Source organism: Felis catus, chromosome B2 (assembly GCF_018350175.1).
Source record: "Felis catus isolate Fca126 chromosome B2, F.catus_Fca126_mat1.0, whole genome shotgun sequence".
NCBI lineage: Eukaryota > Metazoa > Chordata > Mammalia > Carnivora > Felidae > Felis > Felis catus.
The window spans coordinates 32,761,024-32,779,686 of NC_058372.1; the positions used below are offsets into that span (position 1 = coordinate 32,761,024).

At 56.5% G+C, this 18,663-nt stretch overlaps 1 protein-coding gene across 9 annotated transcripts in view; it reads right to left on the reverse strand.

The window, feature by feature from the left end:
- GRM4 (glutamate metabotropic receptor 4) overlaps positions 1 to 18,663 on the reverse strand; it is a 152,925-nt gene that overhangs the window by 79,271 nt on the left and 54,991 nt on the right. The window lies entirely within an intron of this gene.

Sequence of the window (18,663 nt, forward strand, 5' to 3'; positions counted from 1 at the left end):
GTCTGCCTCCAACTACACTCCCCAAGGGCAAGGCCGGGCCTGTGCATTTGTTCGTTTGTTCACTCACTCCTCCATCCAGCCGCATTCATTCACGCATGCATGCCTTCACTCGAGAGCTGCCCTGCTCCGTTCCCGGCACAATCAATCAGATGTTGAGAAGTGATAAGAAGAAAAATTCCTACCTTGGAGCTCACGGTCTAGCTGGGAAAGAAAGCAAGACCAGCAAAGACAGCAATGAGCCCGAGGGAAAATGCAAAAGGACCGGCCCTCCGGGCCAGCAGGAGCACGTGGCAGAAGGCCCACCGGTGCCAGGCCCGCTGCCGGCTCGTCCACGCTTCACGCTGCGTTCAACAACACACTGTGCCCACATGCTACCACGATCTTCCCTTCACTGAGTCTACAGATGTTTACCGAGCTTGTTAGGTACCGGGGAGGTTTTCGAGGCTAGGATACAGCCGTGAGGAGGACAGAGCCCCCCACCCTCATACAGCCCACTCACCGTGGCAGAAAACATCTCGGAGGCAGGGCAGAGGAAGAGACGAGTAAGTGGGGTGAGGTGAGGGCGGGAAGTGGGGGCCGCATCCCCTCATTCCGCCCGGTTTTGTCCTAGAGGACGGGGAAGCTCAGGCCAGGCCGTGCAGCTTAAGAGGCACAGATTTGGACTCTGCTTTGACTTTTCCCTAGGAGCTGCTGCCTTGCCTGACAGCCAGGAACTCAAAACACTTCGGACTTGGAGATCCCATCCTCAAGTGAGAGCTCGCTGTTGAAATGACCTCATTTCTCTGTCCTCCACTGCCTGGGGTTGTACGCGCTTGTTTGAGGCCGGGGACGTGGAAACCCACGGGCACTAAGGGATGCCCAGGGGGAGTCAGCCAGCCAGATTTTCTGCCTGGAGGGGTCTCCCTAATGCCCCCGTGGACTTAGGTTCACACACACTGCACCTGTGCCCACTTTTTCCTCCTCCCCACACCTCCCTGTCCCCTGCCACATGGCTCTCCCCACTCGACCTGTCCGAATAAGCATCCCCGCGATCCTGCCACCCCCCAAGCAACCCCCAGATCCCCTCCCTCCGCAGCACCCCCACTTACGGGCTGGGCCCACCCTGGAAGCCAGGGCAGGCAGAGAGCAAAGGCCCTCCCACCAAGGCAGCTAACCCCAAGCCCACGAGGTGGGGCAGTCAGGGGACCTAGGCTCCCTGGTTCCTCCCCAGAGGCCTCAGCCACATCCTCCAGGCTTGGGCATCTGTCTCTTCCTCCAAATCTCATTCCCTCCCTCACCAGGCCCTGAGAAAGGAGCTAAGCGGCCAGCACACAGGCAGAGGGGTGGGCAGAGTGGCCAGGATGGGGCACCCCAATCCATAGCACGCCCTGTCCTGGGAGGACTCCACATCCACTCCGTCTTTCTCCAGCGCCCAGAGCCCTGGGATCACACTCTGCAACCCAGGATGTCCACTTGGCCTAAACAGCACTGGGGGGCTGGGCTCCAGACTAGGGAGGAGAAATTTTCCCCACGGCTGAACCCACCCTTCCCCTCACGGTACAAGCTGGCCGCTGCAGGAGGCCAGCACAGACATGAGCTCCTCTCCTCTTTCTCTTTTCCTTGCTTTTTTCCTTGCTTCCCCCCCCCCTTTTAAATTTAAAAAGAGAGAAAAACAATGAAAAGACAAATCCTGGGAAATCAAGTGGAAAAATCTACATTATGGCAAAATGTGAAGGCAGCAAATTGCGACATGGAGAGAAAGGTGGGGGGAGTTGCACAACCCGAGGGGGGCCCCCAGGTTCCTGGAGGTTCCTAGCAGAGAGGGAGGTGGGGGAAGGCATGAGGGAGGCTGGGAGTCACCCCGAACCATACGGACACACACACGCGCGCGCGCGTGGCCTTGCTCTCCTTCCTCCCACTCCAAGAGCCAGGCCCTCTCCCCAAATGCGCTTTCAGGAAAGGAAGGTACTCAGACGGTCAGTGATGAATCCAGAGCTACTTTTGTTTTCAGGCAGCAGAGCCGGGCCTGGAGGGTGTTTTGAGGTCAGGAAGATGCCCAGGCCCTGGGAGAAGGCCCTGGGCCCGTGGCTGTTCCAGGACGAGTAGGGCTGTGGGAGACGGTGAGGGGTGGGCCCGCACTGGGCCCAGTCTGACCAGCTCTGGCTCCAGCTGGGCCTGGGGCTCCACAGGGGGCTCGAGGCCTCTGGTGAGGGGGGGGGGGGGGGGGGGGGGGGGGGGGGGTGGGCGGCAGCTCAGGCCGGGTTCACAGCCACTGTCTCTTTCTGCTCCTGTTCCCAGACCTAGTCCCCACCCTCTAGCCTCCACTCTAGCCTCCGTCTGACACATGGCTCCTTCCCTACAACCCTCGGCTCCATGCATGCGTGTGTGGGTGGGTGTGTGTGTGTGTGAGAGAGAGAGAGAGAGACAGAGACAGAGACAGAGACTTGAGGTCTCACCTCCTCCTCAGATCTGCAACATCCAGCCTTACTCAGGTCCCTACCAGAATCTGCCATCCGACCACAACTGCTGCCCCCACAGGCCTCTGCTCCCTCAGCCAGGGGGCTCCCACCCTTGCAGCCCTTCCCTCACTGGGCCTTGGTTACCTGCATCTCTAGTCAGAGCCCCAAGGGGTCCCGCACTCCTGCCGCACCTGCTCGGGAGACAGGCACTGATTCACGCTTGCCGGATGAACGAGCCACTGAGTGCCGGACTGACGGGGACGGAAGGGACAGAGGGGCAGGAGCCACCAACACGGGTGTAGGGGCAGAGGCTCTGCAGGAATCCAAAGTGAGCACCTGTACCTGCTCAAACCCTTCTAGCTCCTCTGGGAGCTCCTGACCCCTGCAGCCCACTGTGACCTCCCCTCTGAGCCACCACCTGGTCAGGCCGAGCGCCCGGACATCTGTGCGCACAGGCACTGGGCACCCACTCTGCGCCTGGAACCTACTTCATGCCAGGCTACAAAGATAAGCTGTGCACAGCATCTGCCCTTGTAGGATTCACTCGTGAGCTCCATGCACACACCTCACACACACCTGGACATCTCTCTCAGTCCTGCCTTGTCTTGAGATTTTATTTCTCCACCTAAATGCAAATTCCTTGCTATGGGCGCTTAGGAAACACACAGGCAAAAAAAGAACAAGCAAAGGGGCACCTGGCTGGCTCAGTTGGTAGAGCATGAGACTCTTGATCTTGGGGTCGTGAGTTCAAGTCCCACACTGGGGGTAGAGTTGACATTAGAAGAAGAAGGAGGAGGAGGAGGAGAAGGAGGGAAGAAAAGTATAAGATAGCCATGCAAACTGGCAGGTCCTCAGATTCTGGAAGACAGCAGGGCCAGTAGAGAAGGGCATGAAATAGAATATCTACCCTCCCCACTGTGGCCAGGATGACTCCAGCCCTAGGGAGGTAGTGGGCCCACTGTGAGATATTTGGCTGGAGCCAGAAAGGGACCAGGTACCAAGGGACAATGAGGATAAGACAGTCATCCAGTATCCCGCCTGGAGGTGCCTCCTTAACGTACCCCCAAGGTTTGTGCAAAGGATGAACACTGCACCTGCATTCAGCTTCCTCCGCCCCTCCAGCTCGAGGCAAAGGATGCAGGCTCCACGGCTTACTCACTGTGTGACTTTGGACAAGTTACTCCGCCTCTCTGAGCATCAGACTTTCCATCTGCAAAATGGGAAAGGACTTAAAGAAACTGTACCCGGTGGAGTGGGAGGGAGGCTCAAATGCGATGGAGTTTGTGAAGGCCTGCGTCTTCCTCCTGGAGCCAATGCCTCCGGGGAGTCGGTGAGGCCAGTGGGGGTAGGGGCTGCCCCAGGAGGAGGGCAGGAGCAGGGAAGGCAGAGACCTCATCACCCAGCTTGGGCCAGGACCCAGGGCTAGTGAGCGAAGCCCTGGGGACCAGGGGCACCGTGATAAAGCAAGAACTGTCCCCGGACACAGGGTGCTGGGAAGAACCCAGGACCAAAGCTTAGAGGCCCAGGGACTGTCCAGGGCAGAACATACATGCTTCCTTTCCTGAACAATCTCAGCCCCTGCCACCACTCCCAGCCACCCCCCTACACGCACACAGGCATTCATGGCAACTCACCAAGCAGCTTCGGTGGCCCCTCCAGTGAGGCAAATCCTGTCTTTCTTCTGAAACCCTCTCCCTCTGCCTCCACTCTCATCCAGCCCTGCCCGTGTGGAGAACCGGGCTGGCTCTGGGGGTGCAGGGGACACGGGCATCAGAGAGCTGGCCTGGTGTGACACAGGAGGCTGAGTCTGGGCACAGCAGGGCCCATGTCCCATTTCAACCAGCTACTTGCTTCGTGATCAAAGCTACTTTGCCCAACCTCTCTGAACATCCATTTCTGCATCTGTAAAACCGGATGGCATTACCCCCACCCCAGACACACAGGGTCGTTGTGAAGATTGCAGGGATCACCTGTGGACGGGCCGGGCCTCGGAGGGGACAGGTGGGGGAGGGGAGGGGCAGGTCAGTGGGGGGACTAATCAAGGCGGCTGTGGGGCTCAGTGCCTCTGAGCCGAGCGTGGCTGTCCCCTCCCCAGAGGCTGCTGGGCAGTGGCAGCGTTGTTCAGAGCTGCATTATTCATGGTGCTCAGCTCTGAGCAGAGGGAAATTTGCTGAGTGATCGACCTAATATCTTAACACAAACCCATTTAGGCAAAACACCTTTGAAGCGAGAAAGGCAGAAAAAAATAAATAAAAAAGGAAGCAAAGAGGTTCGGAGGCAGGTGGTGGCGACGGGGTGCAAGGCACAGAGAGATGGTTGGTTCCTACCTGTCCCCGCCCACTGCCCACCCCCCACCCCCCCCCACCCCCCACCCCCCCGCAGGAGACCCCTGCCCCAACCCAGCCCCCAGGCCCCGCCTTCCCCCCCACTCTCAGTGGCCATGCCGGCATCCTTTGATTGAGGGAATCCCCACCCATTTCTCAGATTTGGCTCAGAGTAGGGAAGAGTCTGCCCAAGGCTCACACAGGGAGTCAGGGGGCAGCCGGACACAGGATCGCCGAGTGTGAGCTCAGAGTCCTCTGCCGAGGGGCCCCTCACACAACAGGACCCCCCGTGTCCCTTGACACCCGCTTCCTCAGCCTCAAACTCCACACTCTACCACAAGAGGACCTCTTTCTCCAACTCAACTCAGCCTTTCCCACCCTCAGCCTCTGCTGGTCCCTTTGCCAGAAATACCCTTCCTGCTCTTTATCCGCCCAACACCCCACAGGGGCTCATTTTCTCCTCCTCTTCCCCTTGGAAGCATCCCAGATCTCTGCCCCAGCCGGAACTCATCACTGTCTACTTGGGCTCTTGTTACACCCTCTCCACAGGCACGTGCCATCCTCTGCCTGTGCTGTGACCCATTTTGTAGCTCTCGTGCTTTGAGGCGTGAGGGCTCCCAGCCACTTCTTAGCTGGGTGACTTTGGACACGTTACTTCCCTCTCTGGGCCTTAAGTTAATACACACGTAAGGCGCTCTGTGCACGGCCTGGCACAGAAGCACTCAGTAAGCGTTTGCTATTATAATGTGATTGTCGGCTTCCTCCATCGGTCCATAAGCCCATTTATGCGAAGACCGTGTCTTTCTCGTTTCTAACTCCCCAGTTTCCAGCGGAGTGCCAGGCACACAGTAGGTGCTAATCAACATCGGCTGAACTGAGCCTAACTGCCAGCAGTGTGGTCTGCCTGGCCTCTTCACCCCTGACCCCTTGAGGAGAGGGGCCAGTGATGGGCTGGTGGCGGGGACCCTGCATGGGGCAGGGGCGTGAAGAATCTGACCTCTGGCCAGCTCTACCCCATAGCAGGAACTGACAAAGCTCAGTTGGGCAGGGAGGGGCCGGGGTTGGGGGCCGGCCGCTGGGCCTGTGGTTTGGCCAGGGAGGAACAGGCAGCTGCAGGCCGGGATGAAATATTTAGGAGCCCACATCCCCAGGAAGTGGAAACTGACAAGCAAAATGAAATGTTGAGATGTAATTACCCAGGCAGGCCAAGCATGTCTCCCCGCCGGCGGCGGGCTCAGCACCCGCCCCCCCCCCACCCCACCCCCGCCACAAGCAGGCACTGGGTAATGAAGTCCTCCCGGACCCTTTCTCGCGCCAGTCCTCGCCCCCTCCTCTTCAGGCCAGGCCAGGGGGAGAGGTGGCACAAGAGCAGAGCACGCAGCAAACGGGGGCCCAGCCCCGGCACCGATCTATGCAGGCAATCCCCTCACCCCACTGGGCCTCAGCTACCTCGGCCAGAAAATGGGGCTGTTGACCCACGCCAGGGAGGGAGGACCCAGACGGTGAATGTGCGCGTGCTTCATTAACTGGCATTGGCAGAGGACGGTGGCAAGGACAGCAGTGAGGACAGGGGCGGACACCAGCCTGACCCAGCACGCCATGAGAGGCTTTCTGGAGGTAATGGGCTGCCCAGGACTCAGGTGAGCAGGAAATGATGGACAAAGGTTTGGGGCTGAGGTCCAGATGTGGGCCCTGAGCTGCCCGGTGCTCACCTAACCCCAACAACCTTCCCCAGGCTCTCCCAACACTGTTGGGCCACAGCTAGGAGCACAGAGACAGAGACCCGGACAGGGGCTCCAGGCCTAAACCCTGGGAACAGCCTTGAGTGGGTCTCCGGAGGGCATCCTGGAGCAAGGGAGCTGGGAACGGATACTCAGCTGACCCTCATCCTGCACACCAGAACTGGGGGAGGCAGCACTCCTTTCTGACTGAAACCAGGGCCCAGAGAAGGGCCGTGATCGGCCCAAGGCAGCCCAGCATGTGCTACTCACACACATGCTGCCCCGGCCCCTCTCCAGGCTGGCTCAGCGCTCCCGGGGCAGGTCCAGCCTCACCCGGAAGCAGCCAGCTGACCCCTCAGCTCTAACCCGCTGTGCACCCCGACTCCCATCAACACCGTCTTACCAGACCAGAGTCCCACACCTACACAGCCCGGCCTGGGCCCCTAACTCTCCACCAAAACTAGAATCCCACTCCACCACTCCCTTCCCTCAGTGGCTCTCACCTCTCTCAGGGCCAAGTCCAAGTCCTGAGGCCCTGCACCCTCATCATCCACCTCCAACAGCACCTACAGTTGCCAACACACACCAAGGTGTCCCTCTCTTCCTGCCTTTGCTCAGACTGTTCCTCTGCCTTTGTGCCCAACTCCCCTCCCCAGACTCCTCCTTCAAGTCAGCACCTGTCCACTCTTAAGGGTTCAGCGCATGGCCCACTCCTCCAGGAAGCCTTCGTGGGTATCCCCAGGCTCCTTCTCCCTTGGGCGCCCTTAACGATCCCAACATCTCAATCACTGCGCTTGGCACAGTGAATGAAAATTATGGGAGATGGCCACTGCCGGGCTCGAGCATTCACTGATTCAGCAACAACTTATGAAGCACCTACCCACACCCCTCCCCCCCAGTACCAGGCACTGTCCTTGACACTGTGGGCATAGCTATTCATAGGACAAACCAGGGTCCTGCCCTCACGGAGCTGATAGCCATCTACGAAGTAGATAACAGATGCTGAGGAATGAAAGAATGAACTAATTAATGAAGAGTTGGCCTAGGGGCGCCTGCCTGGTTCATTCGGTTAAGCGTCTGACTCTTGATTTTGGCCCAGATGTCACGGTTGGTGAGAACCAGCCCCGAATCGGGCTCTCCCTCCCTCCCTCTCTCTCTCTCCTTCTCTCTCCTGCACACACACACATTCCTCCATTATTCCACAGCCCTCAAGTTCATGCAGTGCTCACACATTCTCTCATTAATTCCTCCCAATCAACCCATGGCTTAGGTGACCATTTTACGGATAAAGAAACCAAGTCCCATGAGCCAGAGCCTCGGTCTGGCTGCCTCCCCCTTTCCTTTCTCCAGCTGATCTTCCCCCTCTCTTCCGCCTTTCTACCTCTCTCTCCCACCTTCTGGGGTGACTGGCAAGTTGCCTCTTCTCTCTAAGGCCATTTCCCTATCTGTAAAATGGGGCAGGCAAGGCACCCCTCCCATTCCCCCCACGGCAGCCCCAACTGTGTCCCTCTCCATCTCTGTTCTTCTCCCTCCCTCCCCTCTCCTCTCGCTCGTCACTTTGTCCTGCTTCCTCCCCCCATCCCAAAGCCTCCCTTGGGTCCCAAGATGTCTACCAAATGGTCGTTAGCTTTCCTTCTGGCTCATTAAAAATGAGAATTTGCATAGAATATCCATATGATCATTCTGTCTACAGGAAAATGGGACATGGATATAAGGCACAGATATAATGTAAGTTGGGGAGAAAGGGGAGGACAGTCACAATGCAAGGGGGAGAAACCCCACCAGGAAGAGACCAAGTGCTCACCACTGGGGGCTCAGACCTCGAAGACAGCCCCCCTCAAGCCCTTCAGCCCTTTCTTGGCCTTTCCGATGGCTAATTCACCTGTTTTTGTCATTCTTACAATAACCAGCAAAGTAGGGATTGCGATTATCCCCATTTTACAGATGGAGAAACTGAGAGCCAAAGAGGAACGGTGGCCTGTCCAAAGACTCACAGCAAGTCTGTGGCATTCCTGGGGGGGCAGCGGTCTCTGCCATGGGCCAGACTCCCCCAAACCCACGTAGGCCTGCTGTTCTCCCAGGAATGCTGTCCCTCCTCACTCTCGGAAGGAAGACGTCACCAAGTACCGCATGAGTCAGGCAGTTCTTCTACCCAGAATACCCTCCTGCTCTTCTGGGATAGGCCCACCCACTCTTTAAGGCTCTCCTCCCATCACCCCTCCTCAAGGAGGTTCCCCCTCCCCAAACAACTGTTTAGCCAGATGCAGGGATTTTTGGAGACAAATGCTTCCAGACCTCTTCTCTCAGCTATATACAGTTGACCCTTGAACAACACTGGTTTGAACTGTGCAGGTCCACTTATATGTGGATTTTTCTCGATACAGTACAGTCCTGTAAATGTATTTTCTCTTCCTTGTGATTTTATGAATAACATTTCCTTTTTCTTAGCTTCCTTTGTTATAACACTATATAATACATGTAACATACAAAATAAGTGTTAATCAACTACTTATGTTATCAGTGAAGTTTCTAGTCAACCTGACTATTCATAGTTAAGTTCTGAGAGAGTCAAAACTTATATGTAGATTTTCAACTGCACAGAGGTTGGCACCCCCACCCCCTGGGGCTGTTCAAAGATCAACTGTAATTGCATTTACACCTGCCTCATCCCAAAAAGAATTCGCAGCAGTGCCCAGAAATAAATATGTTTGGCTAAAAAAAAAAAAAAAAAAATTAATGACAGAATTGAGGGGAAGAGACCTGCACTTTAAAGATGAGGCTTTGCAGGGGCGCCTGGGTGGCGCAGTCGGTTAAGCGTCCGACTTCAGCCAGGTCACGATCTCGCGGTCTGTGAGTTCGAGCCCCGCGTCGGGCTCTGGGCTGATGGCTCAGAGCCTGGAGCCTGTTTCCGATTCTGTGTCTCCCTCTCTCTCTGCCCCTCGCCCGTTCATGCTCTGTCTCTCTCTGTCCCAAAAATAAATAAACGTTGAAAAAAAAAAGTATTATAAAAAGATGAGGCTTTGCTCAGCATCCAAAGACTGGCAGAGAACTGGCAGTTTGTTGGGACCAAAGCCAACCAGGGATTCCCCAAAGGTCTGGCCTTGGGGTGGTTGCCGCTATCCGTGGTGCTGAACCCAGGAGTTGCCTGAGCGACCTCCAGTCCACATGCGATTTAGGAGCAAGTCCTGCGGGCTTGAGCTTCAAAATACACCCTCAGAACGCCTGAGTGGCTGAGTCAGTTGAGCATCTGACTCTTGATTTCGGCTCACGTCATGATTCCAGGGCCGTGGGATCAAGCCCTGCGTCAGGATCCACACTTAAGATTCTCTCTCTCCCCCTCTGCCCCTCTCCCTGCTCCTGTTCTGTCTGTCTAAAATTAAAAAAATAAATAAATAAATAAGACCCTAAATAAGTCCATTCTCATCATCCCCACTCCGAGTCTAAGCCATCATCGCTTTTCACCTGGATGATGGCAGTGGCCTCCTCAGTGGCATTCCTGCCTCAGTCACCTCAGCCTTCACAGTCTGTTCCCTACACAACAGCCAGAAAGATCCTATTAAACCCAAGTCCGTTAACGTCCCTTCTCTGCTCACAACACTCCAATAGTTCCATCTCATTTAGAAGCTAAAGTCCTCGCAGTGGCCAACTAAGCCCCCACGTGATCAGCCCCTCCTCTTCTACATCCTTTCACCTGACTCACTCTGCTCCTGCCTCCTCTTGGCTATTTTCCAAGAAATGCCAGGCAGGCTCCCACCTCAGGGCCTTTGCACTTGCTCGTTCCTCTGCCTGGGGCACTCTTCCCAGAGATCACAAACCTTACTCCCTTACTGCGTTTGGGGCCCTGCCCAAATGCCACCTCTGCACCTTCTCTGACCACCTTATATGAGATTGTCTCCCCTACCTGGCCCTCTCTGCCAGCTGCTTTATTCTTCTCCATAGCATGCCATCAGCTCCTCCCTGAAATTGCAGGAGGGAGATACCTGAAATTGTATTATATAGTGATGCATTTACTTGTTTACTGTAAGCTGCCTCTGGCCCTCTCCCCAAATGTGAGTTCACAAGGCCAAGGATCTTCATCTGTTTGGTCCATTGCCATGTCCCTAGTGTCCTGGTTCAATGCCTGGCACACGGTAGGTGCTCAATAAATATTTATTCAGCAAGTGAATGACTTACCATGCAGAGGCGATGGATGAGGGGCTAAAGAGGAAAAGAAATGCCCCACTCTCCTCCTCACCAGCTGCATCCTATGGAGCAGGCTCTATGTGACTTAGAGGCCTGGACTCCATCTTTCTGAGTCCCTGAAAGCCCCAGGAGCATGAAGGGAGCAAGCACTGAAGAAGTGACCACCAAGGAATATGACCCTCCCTACCTCTGGGGCCTTTTTTTTTTAATTTTTTTTTAATGTGTATTTATTTTTGAGACACAGAGAGACAGAGCATGAGTGGGGGAGGTACAGAGAGAGAGGGAGACACAGAATCCAAAGCAGGCTCCAGGCTCTGAACTGTCAGCACAGAGCCTGATGCAGGGCTCAAACTCACGAACGGTGAGATCATGACCTGAGCCGAAGTCAGTTGCTTAAGTGACTGAGCCACCCAGGCACCCCACTCTGGGGCCTTTTAGACAGGGCCTGTTGGGGCTCAAAGACACTGGGAAGAGGGCTGGTGGACACAGAATAACAAGGCAAAAATGGCTACGAGCAGCCCTCAGTTGTGTCCACATGCATGAGCCCATCAGAGAAGGTACCCAGCCCCTTGCTGGTCTTACTGATGAAGAACTGGAGGCTCGGGGGGGGGGGGGGGGAGTGACTTGCCTAAGGTCACACAGGAGTAGAGGATGAGGCTGAGACCCCACCCAGGACACTCGGCAGCCCCATACAGGCCTGAAGCAGGAAGCCTCAGAGTGGAGAGGAAAGAAAATGGTGAGCTCACAGGATCTTTCCAGAGCTTCAGAGAAAAGGCAGTATGGGGCTTGCTTTAGCTAGCTACATCTCCAAGGAGCTCAGAGTGGGGGTACTGAGGACCCTACCTCAGACAGGAAAACAGGCTGAAGTCCAATAGTCAGCAAACAGGTGGAGAGGGTTCCTGGAGGTCCCAAACCTGAGCAGGGGAAGGTCACTGGCCTTCTCCAATTGCTCTTTAACAAAGGGGAAAAAATCAGAAAGATCAGGTTGCTCTGTGCATGCCTACTCTGTGGGCTTAAGTCTGGGCCCAAGAACGACAGACACACCGGAAGCTGGAGCCAACCCTATGGTACCTGGACTTCCATGTGGTGAGGACAGATAGAAAAGCCAAGAGCGGTGGGTGAGCATGCAAAGATGCACGTTGGGGGACCTCCGAAGTCCCCTAACCCATCGCCTTCATCTTGGTCATCAAGCTGACACTCAGAGAGGGAAAGTGAACAGCCCAGGGTTACACAGCCACCCAGAGACTGAAGCAGAACTAGAAGTGGGCCCAGCTCCCCCACTCTGATTAGTAATGGTGACAACTGACACCTTTGGCAGCCTGGTGTTCTTACAGGGCCCAGACTATCCTAAGCACTTCATACACATTAACTCGCTTACTGCTCACAGCAACCTAAAAGGCGGTGAGGGGAGGCTACTATTAATATCCTCCTGTCACAAGGTGGAAACTGAGGCCCAGAGACCATAAGGGACTGCTCGATGTGGTGCAGCTCATGGTGACAGAGCCAGCATCTGGGCTCTTACCCACTCCACTCTACCGCGGCATCCAGAGGACAGGGTTCAGAAGGTCAAAGCCACAAAGGGGCTGCAACCAACAAAGGGAAGTTTTTTTAAACCCCAAAGAAATCTTCAAACACGTTCCACAAAGAAGACCAGTGAAAGAAAATGCTGCTTCCTGTCCAGGAGGCAAGGGATGCAAATTCAGGGCAAGAAGGGCTCGGCATCTAATATCTTCTTCTTCCTGTCATCCCCGTCAAGCTTAGAGGCAAACCCAGATCGGTGCACGTCCCTGCTGTGATAGGTCAGGGGAAGCACATCAGAGACGAACTGGAGAGAGCAGGAAAAGTGACCCAATGACACCCAACCCAGGGGACTCACAAAATCAAGAGGTGTCAGCGCCCTGCCAAAGGCCAGAGTGGCAGAGAAATCGGAGTGGACAGGCTAAGTCCCCAAGGCGGGCCGGGCAAGCTCGGGGTTCATCTTCACAGCAGTACGAAGATTGACCTGGCAATCACCGAGCAGTCACATCGATGCCAACACCTTGCCAATCTCCAAGCGCTGTCCAGGAGACCCAGCTGGCGCGTGGTAGGCCTCGTGGCTCGGGAGGGGGTGCCCGTGCCAGGTCCACTTAATCTCCACCTACGGTGGAGTGATGGGCAGCAGAACAAGGGAGCAGGAGACGTGATGGGTCTCAAGTTTTTGGCGGCCTGGCTGCTAAGCTAGAATGGTGGGGACCGGCTGCGCGGTAGGGCCCACTTCCCCCTCCACATCCTTGGAGAACGTGTGGCCAATGGCCAGGGCATACTGGGCCTGTGCTGTGACTCCCGGAAGCAGCCGGGGGGGAGGGTCCAGAGGTCTCCCCCGAAGAAGATGTTACAAAGTACCTCACTCTCACATACACCAAGCTAAATCCAGTGGCAGGACCCCTCCTGCTTCCAGCTCCCCAGCTCCTTGGCTAATTTCAACCACATTTCATCTGATTAGGGGTGAGAAGATTTGCATGCTCCAGGCTCCGTCCCCATGGAATTGGCCCCAATAATCCCTGAACCAAAAGACCAAACTCTGAAGTGTCATCATTTGACATTCACGCCTTTAGGTCTTGAGAGATGTCTTCTTTTCCACCGCTCCTCGGAGAGCCTTTGCTTATGGAGAAAAATGCCTGGAGCCAGGGGCCATGGACTGTGAGGACACAGCCTGTAGGGGGCAGAGCTAGATGCAGGAGATGAGCTGATGTTCCTGCACCTGTTACGGATGAGCAAGAAGGAGGCCCCAGAAGGGCAGTGATGGACCCAAGGACACAGGGCTGGTCATCTGTTTGCTCACGTGTTCGTTCTATAAACATCCACTGAGGCCCTGCTGGGTGCAAGGGAGCGTGAGGAGCACAGAGCCAAGAGAGCCCTATCCCTCCCCAGCCTCAAGGAGCCCAGCCAGAGTCAAACGGCAGAGGCCCAGGGAAAGTTGGATAGGCACTGGGGCAGGTGTGCTTGAGGTCTCCCAGGTGGTGAGCCCTGGGGAAGGTCTTCCTCCCTTCAGGTGAGCATCTCCACCTGGGAGGAGAGCAGTTTAGGGAGGGAAGCCCCCAGAGAGGCGGAGCCTTGGCCTGAGCCTTAAGGGCAGAGCCCCCCCCCCCCCGCCACTCAGGGCTCTGAGCAAGCGGGGGACACAGCAGGTAGAGCTGGGTTGTGCTAATACACTCCCTTGGGTAAGCAGACATGACCCCACCTGCCAGAAAATTTTAAAACACAGGACTGGCTTTAAAACACTCCGCTCAGCTCCATCTCGCATCGGTCCCCATCCCACGGCCAGGCCCCTCGGCCAGGTCCCTTCTGCCTGACTCACTCCTCCCTTCAGCCTCCTTCTCATGCTGTTCCCCCACCTGGCATGCCCTTCCCTTCCTCTTCACGTGTCTAAGCCGGTCTGGCTGGGCCGAGTCCCCCGCAGTGTATCTCTTACTTTAACAGACGCATCATCCCAGCCCTTGGTTCTCATTCAGGCAAACTCTGCTAAGCACCTGCTGCAGGCAGGGCGGGGTGCTGGGTCTGGTGGTGCACTGCTCCTCCCGTGCGCACCGAGAGCCGGCTCCTTTCTCTCCTCACACGGGGGCTGCATACACAAAGAGTGTGAAGCCCAGGCCAGCTGGGAAACTCAAGTGAGTCCGGAAGACCGAGCCTCTTCCCCTTCCTGCCCTCCAGCGCAGGCTGCATCTCAGGAGGAAGCATCCCAAGACAGGCACTGTGGCGAAGAATGACAGGAGCCTGAGCCCTACATCCCAGCCTGGCGCAGCTGCAGAGCAGACCTGCGTTCTCATACCCCTGCTCTGCCTCCGGGAAAGGATGCTGTCCTCAGTGAGTCTCGAGAGGGTCGGGGCCAGCCAGCGAGCTTGGTGCGGGGAGGAAGCTGGGGTCCCGGGACAGCTCAACCTAGCCCTCCGTGCCTCAGTCTGCCCCTCTGCAGGCCAGGAGAGCAGCCTCAGGGCCCTGAGTGGGAGAAAGGCCAAAGAAGTGAGTCGCTGGGGGCTGGATTTTGTGACCCATTCCACATTTACTAAGCAGCTACTATGTGCCAGGGAGACACATAGCAGAAAACAAAACGGGCAAAAAATCTCTGCCCTCGTGGACCATGAACAAATACACATTTACTTGTCAAGTGCTGTAAGAAAAACAGAGCGGGGAACAGGGAACAGAGAGTGATGGCCCGGGGGAGGGTCTATTTCAGATACTGTGGTCAGAAAGGCCTCTCTGAAGAGGGGACAGCTGAGAAGACACCCAAATGCACCGAGGATGTGGGCCACGTGGATACTCAGGGAAAGACAGTTCCAGGCAGAGGGACCCACCAGTGCAAAGGCCCTGAGGTGGGCTTATGTCTGGAGTGTTAGAGGAACAGTCAAGAGGCTGGTGTGGCTGCAGCAGAGAAACGGAGAGGAGAGTGGAAGGAGAAAAGACCAGGGGGGCAGCAGGAAAGGAAGTGGCCCTCTCTTAGGGGGTCTCTGGATCTCGGGGGGGGGGGCCCTGGGGCAAACCTCTCTGGTTTCCCAGATATAAGAGGAGCGTCAGCATCCCCTGACCCCCGTGGCACAAAGCTTTCTGGCTGGCCAAGCTCTTCCCCCTTCACCTCGGAGCCTCCAGAAGGCAAGTGTTCCCTCACAGCAAAAGAAGCTGAGTCCAGAGATGTCACAGAGCCGTGGGATGAGGAGGTGCCCCGGCCTTGAGCCTTGGCTGCCGGTCACCACCCTTGCCGCTGCACTGACTGAGGCCATCTAAATGCAAGTCTGATGCTCAGCCCTGGGAGTTAGAGCTGGAGGTCAGACCAGCAACAGCTTGACTCACCAGCATCTCTGGAATATCAATAGGGGACACAGGGACACAGCGGGGAGATGAGGCTTTGGAACTTCTCGCCGTGCAAGGGACAGGACGTCCTCCAAGGAGCAGGCCTGACCCACCCGCCCCCACCCCTTCTTGTCACCACCAGAGAGGCCATGGCGTTCCCACCCTAGAGGCACGGGCCTGGATGTGCCCAGCGTGCTGGAACCACCTACCGGAGAGGACCAGAACCAAATTCCCCAGGTGACCCCCTGGAGAGACCCCTGCCAGGAACTGACCTGTGTCCTTCCTGCCACATTCACCAGAAGTGGGGGAGCCTTCTGCTGGATTCAAATTCCACTCCTGCTATTTCCCAGCTGGGTGGCCTCAGGGGAGTTACTTAACCTCTCTGAGCCTCAGTTTTGCCATCCATATAATGGAGCTGTCTTGAGGGCTAGATGAGTTAACACGAACCAAGTGTGTAAAACAAGACCTGGTCCGCGGGAGGACTCCATAAATACTGTCTACTAATATCAGCCATGCTCCTGTCGCCCACACGGGGAGCCTGGGCTGCTACTCCACACTTCCGTTTGACCTTAAGCAGGCCCCTTAACTCCCCTGAGCCTTCCTCTTCCTCATCCGTGAAATGGAGCACTGCTGCAAGTAAACCGAGGCTCACAGGGGGGCCCATGGGCAGAGAAAGGCTGTGAGGCTATAAAAGCTTACACCCCAGAGCCCCACCCTGAGAGGGCCCAGGACGGTGGTGGGAGGCACCGAGGGCAGGGCCACGTCTGTACCACCCCCTCAAGCCTGTCTCTCCCTCCCTAGGTGACTCACTCGGCATTATCTCGGGAGCCCAGGTGGGGCCTGCACTGCATGCCTAATCCCGGCACTGGTTGTACTCTGCCTTTCGGCCTTCCCCTCCGCAGCCACAGCCTGGCAAGGAGGAGGGAGCCCTGGCGTTCAAAGCGGGGGAAATTCACAAGCGTGCACACGCACACGGGCCTGTCCCCGGACACCCCTACTGAGGCAGGCCTGCCGGTCACGTGCCCAGAAAATCACATATGTGCGCCCCTCACTCCCACACGTGTCCTGCCCTAGCTGCCTTGGGAGCTCACCTCGCTGCCCTGTAAGGCCCAGGCTGGCCTGGGCTCCTGTGGTTTTGTCATTAGCCCTGCCCCGGAACGTGGCCTGCAGCTTCAGTCAGGGCCCCCACAGACCTTCCAGCTCGCCCCAGGCCTCCCTAGGAACGGTCAGGGAGCGGGGAGGGCCATAGCCCAGGCAGCCAGACCCCTGATAATGAACCTCTGATGTGTGTCCCAGAGCTCCCACAGCCGTGGGCCAGAAGCACGTTTCGTTCTGGTTTACCCCCATTTCACAGATGAGAAAACCAAAACTGAGCAGCGGAATGACTTTCCAGGGCTCTCACGGCCAATAAGTGGCCAAGCCGGAGCCTGGGTCCGTCCGCCAGAGCTGGCCTGTTAACCGCATGCTGCCACCCCTGTGATCCAGGCTGGGAGAGACGGACAGCATGGGGTTGAAGGGCCTGGGTCTGACCGCCTGGCTCCAAGTCCTCCTCCAGCACCTCACTGTGTGAGCCTGGGCAAGCCACCTCACCCCTTTGAGCCTTAGTTCCCCCATCTGTAAAATGGGAACACAAACACCAGGCCCTCAGGGTCATCACCAGGATTCATGATCGTGGAGGGAGGGTGCCTGGCACGGGGCGGGGCTCAGTCAAGGGCCACAGGATGGCCCAGGGAGAGCACGGTGCTAATGGGGGCTGGGAAATTCGGGGCCAGGGCTTTCTTTATGCCCTGTGCCAATGGCCCAGTCAGCGCTGGGTGCTATGCGAGAGCTCCCCACCCAGAGGACAGAGCTGGGTTCCATCCCTGGTCCTCCACATCCTGGTTACGTGGCCTTGGGAAAATGACCTACTCTCTCTGGCCTCAGTTTCTTCATCTCTAAATTGGACACAGTTATGTTCCCCTGTAGGACATCAAGTCCATACAGCAGGCACCCAGGACTTGCTGGCCAAGCTCCCCTCAGCTCTGATGTGCATCCTCAGCCTGGCAGGCGTGCCCTCCCCTCTACACCGCTGACACTTCTCTGAGCAACTCACAGATGATTTATACTTCAGAGGACGAATCAATACAATATACGGCCAAAGACATCTTTAATCTTTCACAGGGATTAGGCTACAAGGTACAGCGGCCTCTTTCTACAGGCCGCTCAATTCTGATTTCAATTTGGCCAGCCGGAGCATGGCTTTCTCTCTCCTTTTCTTTTCACCCACCTCAAGACGTTCCTCCAAATCAAATTTCATTTAGCAGGATGAGGGGAGACCTAGCTGCCCGAACACAAGGGCAGGCCCAGCCAGGGCCCTGGGGCTACAAGGGGAGACAGCAGGAGGGTCTGAGGATGTGGGAGGTCAGGCCAGGCAGGAGGTCAGGCCCTTGGCGACGGGATGGGGCACAGGGGTGTGTGACGGGCACCTGTGCCAGGCCAGGAGGGCCCTGGGCCGCAGGCCCTGGCAGAACAGCTAGTTCTCTTATGTTTCTAGAATTCCTTTTTGAAAATCTTGAGCAGACTTCGTATTTTCTAACTACCAAATGACTGATTATATGCTTATGGCAAATTCAAACAGCAGTCTGAGTTTCAGCCAAAACACAACACCTAGCCTTCACCCCAGTGGGATCTGTGTGTGTGCATGCACGCACGTGTATGTGACTGTCTGTCATGCCCCCGTCCATGGGAAACAGGGGCAGAAGATGGAGTGATGGATACAAAAGCAGTTACGACGTCTGGTCCTGGAGCCAGACAGCCTGGGTTCAAATCCCTTCTCCACCTCTCACTTGCATGACCCGGTACAAGCTACTATTTGGCCCCTCCAAGCCTCAGTTTCCTTCCCTATAAAAGAGGGGTGCCTACCTCATGGGGTAGGGAGGATCACCCAGGACAGCAGGTGCTCGGCGTGTGCCAGGCACATAGGGAGAGCTTTGTGAGGACCAGGAGTGGCTTCTAGAACCTTACGGCAGGGACTGAACACAACCGAATATGAAAATTCTAGACCTTCTGTCCCTGCCCCCATCTAGTGCCTCTGTCCCCAAATCCTGCCCCCCACCTTAAAGAGACAGGCGGTGGGCTAGTGTGGGAAAGGACTCAAGCCACTGGGGACAGGCACCGCCAGAGCAGGGTGGGCAG